This window comes from Triticum dicoccoides, chromosome 4A (assembly GCF_002162155.2).
Source record: "Triticum dicoccoides isolate Atlit2015 ecotype Zavitan chromosome 4A, WEW_v2.0, whole genome shotgun sequence".
NCBI classification, from domain to species: domain Eukaryota; kingdom Viridiplantae; phylum Streptophyta; class Magnoliopsida; order Poales; family Poaceae; genus Triticum; species Triticum dicoccoides.
This window is the reverse complement of record NC_041386.1, coordinates 647,111,642-647,124,382: the sequence shown is the minus strand read 5'-3', so window position 1 is coordinate 647,124,382 and position 12,741 is coordinate 647,111,642.

Below are 12,741 nucleotides of genomic sequence, written 5' to 3'. Positions count from 1 at the left end.
CCAAAGGGGAGAAAAATGTATAAATCATAGGCTTCGAGAGAGAGTGTTGCTTTTATTCTCTCTTGCTTTATTTGGTGGTTTTTCGAACTTTGTTTGCTTTTGAGTGCTTGAGATACTATGCTTGTGAGACATTGATGATCATGTGTTTGATCATAAGCTACACTTAATGTTTGCTTAATGTTATCATCTTATCTATCTTATGTGATCATTCACTTTTCTTGGTGATGAGTGCATGTATTTCATTCTTATCATTTTAAGCGCTCCACCAAGATGTATGTGACATGGAAGAGTAACCCATGACTCTAACTCTTTGTGCATTTGCAGTCCAAAGCAAATTTTAAATATGCACAAATTTAACGGGAGCTCTTACTTGTCACATACTTCTCAAAGCGACGATATATTTCATGCTTATTATCATTTGTCGAAGCTTTGATCTATATGTTGTCATCAATTACCAAAAAGGGGGAGATTGAAAGTGCAACTATCCCTAGGTGGTTTTGGTAATTCATAACAACATATAGCTCATTGAGCTAATGCTATTCCAAGATGACTATTTCAGGAAAGCTCAATGATTGGCATGGCATGGATGTGAAAGTGGAACCCTCAAAATGCTAAGGACAAAGGATTGGCTCAAGCTCAAAAGCTCAAGACTCTTCATTTTATATTTTAGTGATGCAAGATCACATTGAGTCTTTAGGAAAAGCCAATACTATCAAGGAGGGATGAGGTGTTGCTTAATGGGCCTCTTGCTTCATGTGCTTAGTGATATGCTCCAAAACCCTCAACTACTTTCCCATATCCACATATGACCTAAACCCTAAGCCAAACTCGGTCCTACCAATTCTTTCTATCCAGCGCCACCGAGTTTCACTTGTCATAAGCCACTGCCAAACCCTAGCAATTCGGTTCTACCGATAGGGATCTCGGTCTCACCGAGATGGGATTGCAAACTCTCTGTTTCCCTTTCGTAACTTTTCGGTCTCACCGAAAGAGCGAATCGGTCCCACCGAGATTGCAATGTAAATTCAGTGTTTCCTTTTTGTAACTTTTTGGTCTCACTGAAAGAGCAAATCGGTCCCACCGAGTTTGCCTGACCAACTCTCTGGTTAGCTAATTACCAAATTCGGTCTCACCGAGTTTGTGTAATCGGTCTCACAGAGGTTACGTTATGCCCAAACCCTAACCATATCGGTCCTACCGAGTTGCATGTCAGTCCCACCAAAAATCTCTAACGGTCACTAGGTTTACCTTTTCGGTCCGACCGAGTTTGTTGATTCGGTCCCACCGAGATTGGAAAACTGTGTGTAACGGTTGGATTTTGTGTGGAGGCTATATATACCCCTCCACCTCCTCTTCATTCATAGAGAGAGCCATCAGAACACATACACAATTCCAACTCATATGTTCTGAGAGAGAACCACCTACTCATGTGTTGAGACCAAGATATTCCATTCCTACCATATGAATCTTGATCTCTAGCCTTCCCCAAGTTGCTTTCCACTCAAATCTTCTTTCCACCAGATCCAAATCCTATGAGAGAGAGTTGAGTGTTGGGGAGACTGTCATTTGAAGCACAAGAGCAAGGAGTTCATTACCTACACACCATTTGTTACTTCTTGGAGAGTGGTGTCTCCTAGATTGGCTAGGTGTCACTTGGGAGCCTCCGACAAGATTGTGGAGTTGAACCAAGGAGTTTGTAAGGGCAAGGAGATCGCCTACTTCGTGAAGATCTACCGCTAGTGAGGCAAGTCCTTCGTGGGCGATGGCCATGATGGGATAGACAAGGTTGCTTCTTCGTGGACCCTTTGTGGGTGGTTGCTTCTTCGTGGACCCTTCGTGGGTGGAGCCCTTCGTGGACTCGCGCAACCGTTACCCTTCGTGGGTGGAGCCCTCCGTGGACTCGCGCAACTGTTACCCTTTGTGGGTTGAAGTCTCCATCAACGTGGATGTAGGATAGCACCACCTATCCGAACCATGGGAAAGACATCCGTGTCTCCAATTGCGTTTGAATTCTCCAAACCCTTCCCTTTACATTCTTGCAAGTTGCATGCTTTACTTTCCGCTGCCAATATACTCTTTGCATGCTTGCTTGAATTGTGTGATGATTGCTTGACTTGTCCTACAATAGCTAAAATCTGCCAAGAACTAAAATTGGGAAAAGGTTAAGTTTTTATTTGGTCAAGTAGTCTAATCACCCCCCCTCTAGACATACTTTCGATCCTACAAGTGGTATCAGAGCTTTGGTCTCCATTTGCTTTGATCTCCATAGCTTTTAGTGGTCATAGCCTTGGTTTCACAACCTAGGAGAGTATGGCGTCTAGCGAGGGAAATTATCACCGTAGAGGTCCTTACTTTGATGGCACTAATTTTGCTAGTTGGAAGCATAAAATGAAAATGCATATTCTTGGACATAACCCCGCCATTTGGGCTATTGTGTGTGTTGGTTTGCAAGGTGACTTCTTTGATGGGAAAGAACCAAACCGTGAAGCTACCGCGGATGAGTTGAAGATGTTGCAATACAATGCTCAAGCTTGTGATATTCTCTTCAACGAATGCTCAACCTGGGATTTTATGATCCATTACTTCATTCGTGAAGCATAGCGGGTGTGCGGCGCCTCTGTACTGGGCTATATCATGACGCAGCTCGGAAGAGCTATGTCTGTTGTGTTCGGCCCGGCCGGATTTGTTGTATCCGGAGTGAAGATCATTGTCACATGTCGTAGGGCGCCTGCGCGATCCGTAGATCGATCTTGTTTGTCTTGCCTTATCCTCCAGTATGTCTCGCAGGTCCGGCGCATTTTCCCGTGCCTTAGTTGAGCAGCGTCGGGGCATGGCTTGGGTGGAGGGCCGAGAGGCCCCTCTGTCGCGGTCGCGAGGTGGCCGGTCTGCCATGTCATGTGCTGGTGATGTAGGTGCTTCCTCCTCTGATCGGGGTAGCGGCCTGCGCTTCGGGTAACTCTTGGAGGGGCATTCGAGTTCATATTCTTCGGCCGCAAGGACTTCAGTCCATCTGTCAGCTAGCAAATCTTGGGCAGCTCTAAGCTGTTGCTGCTTTTTTTTAGGCTGCTTGTCGTGGCTAAAAGCCTGCGTTTAAAACGCTCTTGTTCGGCGGGGTCTGATGGTATGACGAATATGTCGTCATCGAGGCTTGCCTCGTCTTCGGAGGGAGGTGTATAGTTATCATCCTCGACCTCTCGGTCTGCCGCTCTCTCATGAGGGCTGGCTTCTCCATCTTCCTGTGCTGAATCTTGCTAAGGTGGGTGTTCTTCGGTGCTATCCGGGTTAGTATTATCTCCCATGCCGGAATCACCGTTTTTGCTTTGGTGGGATTTAGAGCGGCACCGCTGACGCCGGCGCTTTTGGCTGTTTCTTGGGGGCGTCATCCCCCATTGTTCCATCGCCATCTCCATCTTTTGGAGTATCCACCATATATATGTCATATGACGAGGTGGCCTTCTAGCGCCCTACAGGTGCTGGTTCCTGTTCGTCTCCTACATCATCGTCCATGTCGTCGATGTCTTCGGAGCTGAAGTCAAGCATGTCGGTTAGATTGTCGACAGTGGCTACAAAGTGGGTGGTGGGTGGGCTTTGAATTTCCTCATCCCCCGTATCCCACCCTCGCTGACCGTAGTCCGGCCAGGGCTCTCCTGATAAAGAGAGAGACTTAAGAGAATTCAGGATGTCGCCAAAAGGCGAACGCTGAAAGATGTCTGCGGCGGTGAACTCCATTGTCGGCGCCCAATAGGATTCGATTGGCAGGGGCGCGGGGGGTTCGGAGTCCGGGGAGGAGTCCGGATCCTCGGAGCCACGGGTCGTGCAGAGTGCGTGGCTAGCGTTCGGCTCGATCACTTTTGGGATCGCAGCCCCCGAGGTGACGTCCAACCGCTCATCCTCGATTGGCGCAATAGGCTCCGAGTTAGGGGTCGGAACCAATGCGTGTGCGGCCTCCAGGACATTGTCCGAGGGCAGAGCTAGATCGTGCCTCTCGAGATAGTGCGGCGCGCTTGGTTTTGGCTCGAGTCCGTCGAAGATCAAGTCTCCGCGGATGTCAGCCGTGTAGTTTAAGCTTCCAAACCTGACTTGATGGCCAGGGGCGTAGCTTTCGATCTGCTCCAGGTGGCCGAGTGAATTGGACCGCAGAGCGAAGCCGCCGAAGACGAAGATCTGTCCAGGGAGCAAAGTCTCACCCTAGACCGCATCATTGTTGATGATCAAAGGAGCCATCGGGCCTAAAGGCGACGACACAGAGGAACTCTCAATGAAAGCACCAATGTCGGTGTCAAAACTGGCGGATCTCGGGTAGGGGGTCCCGAACTATGCGTCTAGGCCGGATGGTAACAGGAGGCAGGGAACACGATGTTTTACCCAGGTTCGGGCCCTCTTGATGGAGGTAAAACCCTACATCCTGCTTGATTAATATTGATGATATGGGTAATACAAGAGTAGATCTACCACAAGATCAAGGAGGCTAAACCCTAGAAGCTAGCCTACGGTATGATTGTTGTATATGGAGTTGATTGCCTATGGACTACAACCCTCCGGTTTATATAGACACCGGATAGGGTTAGGGTTACACAGAGTCGGTTACAATGGTAGGAGATCTTGAATATCCGCATCGCCAAGCTTGCCTTCCACGCCAAGGAAAGTCCCATCCGGACACGGGACGAAGTCTTCAATCTTGTATCTTCGTAGTCCAGGAGTCCGGCTGAAGGTATAGTCCGGCTACCCGAACACCCCCTAATCCAGGACTCCCTCAACCGGCATCCATGGCTAGAGGACGTGGTGGGGATCGACTCCACCGGAGGAAATGGAGAGGGACGGCACAAAAACGGCGGCCGGCCGAGGCCTTCCTGCGGCGAGGCGTCGCTGGAGCGACGAAGAAGACGAGCGAGTGGGGGCGAATGGGTATATGGGGAGAAAAACTCCCCCTGACCTGACATAGCCCCCACTGCCCGCCCCGCAGCGGTAGTACCGCTGGGGTGGGCGGTAGTACTGCTTGACGCTTGTCAGTGGTAGTACCGTGCACACCGCTGTAGTACCGCTCTGCCGCAAAGAGGACTGGCCAAAAGGCTTAGCTCAAGAAAAGGAAACCGAAACGAAAGCGAGAACAAACACACACACAAAACCGACAAAAACAAACCTCTCCAAAAGAGGGCGGTAGCCGAGGCCACCTATGTTTGAGTTCGGAGGTATGGTGCCATGAAGATTTTAACCATGGGCCCATGACCAACACTCATCTTTGAAGCACAAGTACCATCAAAAATGGCTAATGTGAAAGAGTTTGATTAGTTTATGCATTATGGGGGAGGGAAAGTTCATTGAGAGAACAACACTCCCCCTATGTCCATGCCTACACCTAAACTAGACAACAAGTTGAGTGTGGTGGGGTGTGCAAGGGTTCAAGTCACATTGCTTGAATCAATGATATTTAGCTCATGCCTTAACTCGCGAAATCTTGCTTCATCCAAAGGCTTCGTGAAAATATCTGCAAGGTTATCATGAGTGTTGACATAGTTGAGCTCGATCTCCCCTCGCCTAATATGATCCCGGATGAAGTGATACCGAATCTCAATATGCTTCGTCTTGAAGTGTTGCACCGGGTTGAGAGAGATCTTGATGGCACTTTCATTGTCACACCAAAGAGGCACTTTGTCACAAATGACACCGTAATCCTTTAAAGTTTGCCTCATCCATAGAAGTTGTGCACAACAACTACCGGCAGCCACATACTCTGCTTCCATGGACGAGAGAGACACGCAACTTTGCTTCTTGGAAGACCAACTCACCAAAGAGCAACCAAGACATTGGCACCCTCCAGAAGTGGACTTCCTATCCACTTTGTCTCCCGCCCAATCCGAGTCCGAATAACCTACAAGCTTGAAGTTTGTTCCTCTTGGGTACCATAAGCCAAAGTTTGGGGTATGAGCCAAATATCGAAAGATTCGCTTGACTGCCACAAAGTGACTTTCCTTAGGTGTGGTTTGAAACCGTGCACAAATACCCAAACTCAACATGATATCCAATCTAGATGCACAAAGGTAAATCAAGGAGCCAATCATGGAGCGATATACCTTTTGATCCACCGCTTTACCATTGGGATCAATGTCAAGTTGGCACTTGGTGGGCATGGGAGTGGAAGCCGGCTTGACATCACTTAGCTTGAATCTCTTGAGCATGTCTTGAGTGTATTTGGCTTGGTTGATGAAGGTTCCTTCTCTCCTTTGCTTCACTTCGAACTCGAGAAAGAACTTCAACTCTCCCATGGAAGACATCTCGAACTTTGAGGTCATGAGAGCGGGAAATTCCTCATTGAAAGCTTTGTTAGGGGAACCAAAGATAATATCATCAACATATAACTGACACACAAACAACTCCCCTTTGACCTTCTTAGTAAAAATAGTGGGGTCGATTAGCCCAACTTCAAAACAACGGTCTTGTAACAACTCGGTAAGGTGGCCATACCACGCACATGGGGCTTGTTTAAGGCCATAGAGTGCCTTATCGAGTTGATACACATGATCGGGAAAGTAGGGATCCTCGAACCCGGGGGGTTGCTTGACATATACCAATTCATTAATAGGACTATTAAGAAAAGCACTTCACATCCATTTGTTGTAACTTAAAGTTATGATGAGAAGCATATGCAATCAACATGTGAATGGATTCAAGACGAGCAACGGGAGCAAAGGTTTCACCATAGTCGATACCCTCGACTTGGGAGTAGCCTTGTGCTACCAAACGAGCCTTGTTGCGAATGATAATCCCATTAGCATCTTTCTTGTTCTTGAATATCCACTTGGTTCCAATGACATTGTGGTTCCCCGTTGGCCTTGGCACCAATCTCCACACTTTGTTGCGCTCGAAGTTGTTTAGTTCTTCATGCATGGCATTGAGCCAATCCGGATCTTCGAGCGCCTCATAAACCTTTTGGGGTTCAACACACGAGACAAACTGTGATGTTCACAATAGTTTGCTAATTGTCTACGAGTGCTTACCCCCTTTCTTAAACTTCCAAGCACATTTGTCATGAGATGATCCTTGGTGGAGAGCTTGGAAGCAATCTTGGCGGCACGACGCTCCAATTCCTCCTCGGGGTGAGACGAGGAGTGGTCACTTGATCATCTTGAGCGCCGTCTTGAGCTTGTTCTTGATCTCGAGGAAGCTCTTGATCTTGAACTTGCTCGGAGGAGAGAACTTGACCTTGGGCATCACTTGATGTTACAACACCATCTTGAGATTGACCTTGCCCTTGGTCTTGTTCTTGAGGTTGAGGGCCTTCACTTTGTTCTTTGGAAGCATGTGGGTCTTGGGTTGGTGAAGGTTCCACTTGAGTGGAACATTGTCCTTCTCCTTCGGCCACAAGGGGTTCCTCAATGGGTAGGATATGACCAACACCCATTCTTCTTATGGCTTGGGGAGGAATTTCATCACCTACATCACAAGTACCACTTTGATCCACTTGGGAGCCGTTATTCTCATCAAACTCCATGTTACACGTTTCCTCAATAAGTCCCGTGGACTTATTGAGAACACGGTAAGCATGAGAGTTTGTAGCATAACCAACAAATATGCCCTCATAAGATCTAGCCTGAAATTTAGACAAACGGACACCTTTCTTGAGAATGAAACACTTACACCCGAACACCCGGAAGTACTTGAGGTTGGGCTTGTTACCGGTGAGTATCTCATATGGAGTCTTGTTCAAGCCTTTGCGGAGGTAGAGCCGATTAGATGCATGACATGCGGTGTTGATGGCTTCGGCCCAAAAGTTGTAGGGAGACTTGAACTCCGCCAGCATGGTCCTTGCCGCATCCATCAACGTCCGGTTCTTCCTCTCCACTACACCATTTTGTTGAGGGGTATAAGGTGCGGAATATTGATGCTTGATTCCCTCATCACTCAAAAACTCATCCAAGGTGTAGTTCTTGAACTCAGAGCCGTTTTCACTTCTTATAGTCAAGATCTTTGTATTGTGTTGTCGTTGAGCTTCATTTGCAAAGTCGATGATGGTTTGTTGGGTCTCGCTCTTCCTCTTGAAGAAATATACCCAAGTGTATCTTGAATAGTCATCCACAATCACCAAGCAATACTTTCTACCGCCAAGACTATCAAAGGATGGAGGCCCGAAGAGATCCAAATGAAGGAGCTCCAAAGGCCTCTTCGAGTAGATGATAGTCGTGGGAGGGTGAGCCTTCTCATGTAGTTTTCCTTCGATGCAAGCACTGCAAGCACGATCTTTGGCAAAACTAGCATTTGTTAGTCCACGGACATGGTCCCCCTTGAGAATACTTTGCAAAGATCTCATATTGACGTGGGCTAAACGGCGATGCCAAAACCATCCCACGTCAACTTTAGCCATTAGGCATGTCGCGGTCTTAGTGGGTCGCTCCGAAAAGCTAATCACATAGAGACCGTTCTCGACATGCCCAACAAAGGCTACTTTAAGAGTCTTGCTCCACAAGAGGGCCACGGTATCAATATCAAAGAAAGTGGCAAAGCCCATAAGTGCTAGTTGACGAACGGAAAGTAAATTGTATGCAAGGGACTCAACAAGCATGACCTTCTCGATCGTAAGATCATGAGAAATGACAACTTTGCCTTGTCCCAATACCTTAGAGGACGAGGCGTCACCCCACTCGACGTTGGTGGGCATGGATGGAATATTTTTCACGTCCACCACCAAGTCCTTACTTCCGGTCATATGATTAGTAGCTCCAATATCGAGCAACCATGATCCCCCACCAGAAGCAAACACCTACAAGAGATCAATGCTTGGTCTTAGGTACCCATTTTGTAATGGGTCCTTTGATGTTAGTAACAAGGGTCTTAGGAACCCAAATAGACCATTCAATGTAGTCATAAGGAGAGCCAACAAATTTGGCATAAACATGCCCATCTCTAGCATGGCACAACACATAAGAAGGGTTAATGTCGCCGGCTTTGTTGGGAATGGAAGTGTTGCCCTTCTTGGCATCACTACCCCTCACGGAGTTCTTATCCTTCTCCTTAGTAGCACCCTCTCCCTCCTTCACAAAGGTTTGCTTGAGAGGAGGAGGTCGTTTGGCCTTTTCATTCTTCTTCTTGTTCTTGGACTTGGGCACGTACCCAATCCCTTCCTTGGCCACAACTCCCTTTTGGTTGGTCAAAAGGTCGTTGAGGTTCTTCTCGCCTTGTATGCAAGACGCAAGACCTTTCTCAAGTTGCACCTTTATCTTAGCGTTCTCCTCAACAAGATGCACATGCTCATAACATGGGTTAGAAGCATTTGCATTATCAATTAACATCATACAAGGAAAAGTGGCTTTCTCCTTGGTTATCTTTACTTGAAGTTGATCATGAGACTCTTTGAGGCTAGCATGAGCACCCTTCAAGACCTTGTGAGCCTTGTCAGGTATATCAAACTCCTCTTTGAGTCTAGCAAGATCAACCCCAAGCTTGGCCTTCTCGGAGTTTAGCACACGAGAGACAACAAGAGCATGATCAAAATATTTCTTTAACTTAGCGTGGTCAACGTTGTGTGACTCCTCAAGAGACAAACGAAGACCACTCTCTTCCTCAAGAGCATTGGAAAGATCCGAAATCTCATCGGCATAGTCACAACTATGCCCCTCCATCTTGGAGATAGTATCTTTGTGAGCCTCAATCATGTCATTGGCTTCACCAAGTTGTTCCAAGAGAGCAACAAAATGCTTCTTGGATTCACCCTTGAGTTTACCCATAAAGGACTCAGACTCATTTTCCTTCACATTAGATCCCTCGTATTCATCAATGCAATCCGTCAAGGAAGGATTATTAATGATGGTAGTTTTGATGTTGGGCGTTACCTTGTTGGTGGCTTTAGCCATGAGGCACTTGGCGGTGATGTTCTTATTGGGTGAGTCGAAGAGAGACACTCGTGGAGTTTTTGCAATGGCAACGGAGGCCATGGCAACCGACTCGCCATCTTCATCATCATCATCATCATCATGGTACTCTTCTTGAACCACCAACGCCTTATGAGGGGTCTTCTTGGTGAAGTTGCTCTTGTTGGGGAAAGACTTGGCTTTGTCCTTTCGGATGAGCTTGCCACCATTGTCTTCCCTCTTCTCATACGGACACTCTGCAACAAAATGGCTCACATTGCCACAATTGTAGCAAGTCCTCACACGTTGCTTGCTCTTCGTGCCACTTGAGTTGTTCTTGTTGAAGTTTGGCCTTGAGTTCTTCTTGCTCCAAAATTGCCTTGAAGCAAGTGCCATGTGTTCATGATAGGCATACTTTGTATCTTCGGGGTTGCTTTCCTCTTCTTCCTCTTATTCTTCTTCTTCAACACAAACCTTGGCCTTCAATGCAAGGTTGGGCTTCTTTGCCCTTTGAGAGCGAAGCACCGCATTGTCGGCGGTCTTGTCCAAGATGTTCATAGCCACAAACTCATCCAACACTTCACTTGAGGTCAAAGTGTGGAAGTCCGGCCTTTGACGAATGACGGAGGACATGGCCTTGTGGTAAGGCATCTTTGCCTTGAGGAATTTGCGCTTGATCCAATTATCATCCGTGTCCTTGCTCCCATGATCTCAGAGTGAGACCACGAGTTTGGTTACTCTCCGATAAAGCTCACGAGGTTCTTCATCTTCTTTCATAGCAAACTCATCGGCTTCATCTTGCACTACTTCATAGTTGGAGCGTTGAATGCTTGCGCTTCCCTGGTAGAGAGAGACAACACAAAGCCATGCATCTTTGTCCAAGGCGAAGGGCCGGAGATGAGGTAGATCTTCGGGTGGAATTGCATCTTGGATGATGAAGAGAGCATTCTCATTGAATTGATTATCCGCGGCTTCTCGAGGAGTGAAGTTGCTTGGGTCATGCGGATAGAAACCTTCTTCAATGATTCTCCAAAGATTAGTATTCACATGATTTAATTGATGCTTAAAGCGATAAACCCAAGAATCAAAGTCCTCATTTTTCACAATCTTAGGGGGAGGACCGGCATGATTCAAATGAGTGGAAGGAATCGGTCCACCATAAACAAGTGGTGGTTCCACATGGGCAAAGATGCCGGTGCCATTTTTACCACTAGAAGAAGGAGCTTTTTCACTACTAGCTTCCCCCTTGTCGGAGTTAGCATCCGTCACCTTGTCAGTGGGATCACCCACTTTCAATGGTGCGGTGGATAGTTTAAGCCCTTAATGAATTTAGTAAACATGCTTTCAACCTCGATCATCATGGAGGTTTTCAATGTCTCCAAGGCTACATTGAATTCCTCACGAGAGACCGAGGTTCCCCCATCGCCCGTAGACGAGATCGGATTCACACCGGAGTGCTCCTCCACACCGTCTACGGTGTCAACCATACTCTTCGGACGGCAAAGTCCTTAGTGAAGAGACGAGGCTCTGATACCAATTGAAAGGATCGATAAGGTTGACTATAGCGGGGGTGAATAGGCAACTAACATTTTTTAGATTTTCTTTACCAAATTAAAGTTTGCATCAAAGTAGATTGTCTAGATGTGCAACTAGGTGAGCAACCTATATGATGCAACAACAACAAGCACACAAACAAGCACGGGAAGTAACACTGATAAGTTTGCACAAGTAAAGGTGCGAGATAACCAAGAGTGGAGCCGGTGAAGACGATGATGTGTTACCGAAGTTCCTTCCTTTTGAGGGGAAATACGTCTCCGTTGGAGTGGTGTGGAGGCACAATGCTCCCCAAGAAGCCGCTAGGGCCAACATATTCTCCTCACGCCCTCACACAATGCGAGATGTCGTGATTCCACTATTGGTGCCCTTGGAGGCGGCGACCGGACCTTTACAAACAAGGTTGGTGCAATCTCCACAACTTAATCGGAGGCTCCCAACAACACCACGAAGCTTCACCACAATGGACTATGGCTCTGTGGTGACCTCAACCGTCTAGGGTGCTCAAACACCCAAGAGTAACAAGATCCGCTAGGGATTGGTGGGGGGAATCAAATTTCTCTTGGTGGAAGTGTAGATCGGGGCCTTCTCAACCAATCCCGAGCAAATCAACAAGTTTGATTGGCTAGGGAGAGAGATCGGGCGAAAATGGAGCTTGAAGCATTAATGGAGCTTTTGGGGGAAGAGGTAGGTCAACGAAGAAGAAGAGGACCCTCTTTTATAGAAGGGGATCCCATCCAACCGTTACCCCCAAAACAGCCCCGTAGAGGGCTGTACTACCGCAGGGGGCAGCGGTACTACCATGCGGTACAGGAGCCGAGCCTAGTGCGGTACTGTCGCGGTGGTAGGGTGGTACTACCGCTCTCGAGCGGTACTACTGCTTCTACTACCGCTGCAAGTACCGCACAACCCGACACGAGAGGCGACCCCCTCGAGTCGACGCGGAAGGAGCCCGGTACTGCAGCGGTACTGCGGCTGAGACCCACAAGCGGTACTACCGCTAGGTACCGCGGTACTACCGCTTGGACCCAAAACTGCACACTGAGAGGGGAAGGAGCACTCCATTGAAGCGGAACGGCTCAGAGGGTGGGGAAAGGATGTGTACGTGTTGATTCCACCCAAGCCTTACCAAAGTGGACCCCCTCTTGATAGTACGGTGACTCCTACGAAACTAGTCCACCAAACAAGAAACGAAAGAGCTACACCGTCTTGAATAACATTCCGAGGGGAAAGAAATCGTCTCGTGCCAAAGGATGAATCTCTGAAATGCTCAAAGCACACGATTAGTCCGCAAACATGTTGTCATCAATCACCAAAACTACATCGAGAGAGATATGCCTTAACA